A 1,878-nucleotide genomic window follows, 5' to 3' on the forward strand; every position below is an offset into this window, starting at 1 on the left:
CCTGCCTCCAGAGGGCATTGGTATTGACACAAATGAAGAAAAGATTCCATTCCCTTCTGTTTTCGAAGGATGTCGTTAAGATAACTTTTGCCTTGGAACGATGGTTAACCTTTTTTAAAAAAATTAGACTTCTTTGAACATACTTTAAAGACTTTTTCCATATCTGTGATTGAAGCAATAATGACAGTGCCACCTATTTATTGTTGAAGATCCGTGTTTCCACACTATTTTTAGTAGTGCATTTATGTTAAAATTTTACATAGAACACAACTAAATACAAAATATAAAAATGGAATGCATGGTTTAAAGCAGATGTAAAAGAGCAAACTCTGCCTGTTAACCTTCTTTGCTCTGCTCATCTTCCATAAAGCCCTCCCCAACCTTGGAGGCACCTCTGCAGAACCTCAAGGGCCCCAGAGACTACGATTTGTAAACCACTGCATTTAGATAAGAAGCTAGGAAATTTTAGTCTAATTTGCTTAATATTTGCATACGTTTATACTTTTATTTATACATGAGTATGATGCAAAAGATTTTGCAAAGATATAGAAAATAGTTTTATTGTCTATACTTACTGCTGCAAGTTTCTTAGGGATAAAATTCAAAGGCAAAAATTCGTTTATTCGATAAATCTTTACTGAGCATTAAATGCTATATTCTATGCTTGGCATAAAAATTTGAATAAGATAGAATCTCTGTTATCATGTGTTCACAGTCTACACTGAAACTCTATCCAATGAGAACATTTATTTCTTTACCCTTAATGCAAAATAGATAGCATGCCTAGAACCATTAGTGGTAAGGAACTAGCAAATATTTCAGTACACAGAGTAAGTTTAGGATCCCAGCTTTTTCCATTTCATCTTTATCCTGAACCATGCACATAAGACCATTGTTGATATGACCATTAGATCCTTTGCTTTCTGTGGTGTTTTCTCTCCCATTTCCTTTTATGACTTGAAACATTGATTCCCCTCCCGCCAAATGGGAAAATGCTCAAACATTTTATAACTTACATCACTAGGTTAATGTAACAGTATTGTAATGAAACTCAATTAAAGAAATATTTCTGCTTATATTAAAAAAAAAGTATTAGATTTTTGCTTGTGATAATGTGGCGTTGGAATAGCAAACATTTTATAAGCAGATGTGTTTGTTCTAAGCCTAATGTATCTTCATAGAACTGTAGACATTGGAACTAAAAGAGAACTGAGAATTGATTATAGGCTGTGTGAATGCCTACCAAAGATCCATTCATCACTTCTTGATTTTCAACAGAATTCTAGTCTTGTTCAGGGTGGAAATGTGCCCAACTTCGGCTAATGGATCTTAGCCATGGGAAGTACCACTCCTTTAAGTGACGTTTAGAAATGTTTGAATATGTTTTAGAGTGTCAAAAGGACTAAGAGATAATATTGACTTCAGTGTCTTTGGGCTGTAGATGCCAAGTGACCTGGAATGTACAGAACTGTCCAGCATAACAAAAAATTTTCCAGCCTAAAATAGTCCTAGGGTTCCTAATGAGAAACACTGGTTTAACCAAATTATTCTAATAATGTTATCGTCTTTGTCCAATTTAGTTTTTAATGAGTATATATACATATGACCCAGGTCTGGATAGTGAGATGCAAGGAGGAGTATACTAGAGGGTGAGTATGATGGGAAGTTTCAGGAAAAAAATATTTCTGGTGTAAAATAGACATATATGTTTTGGAGTTTACCTAAACCTATGTGATACTTGGAGCTATGGCAGTAATCTTGCAACAAGGAAGATCAAAAGTCACTGGACAAATTTTGAAGAGTAGATATATGGTAGCACCTGGGCAACTGTTGATCACTGTAACTAATTTTTTTTACTGTATGAGTGCTAGACTTCTT

This window comes from Pteropus alecto, unplaced genomic scaffold, assembly GCF_000325575.1.
Source record: "Pteropus alecto unplaced genomic scaffold, ASM32557v1 scaffold33, whole genome shotgun sequence".
In the NCBI taxonomy this organism is placed as follows: Eukaryota; Metazoa; Chordata; class Mammalia; order Chiroptera; family Pteropodidae; genus Pteropus; species Pteropus alecto.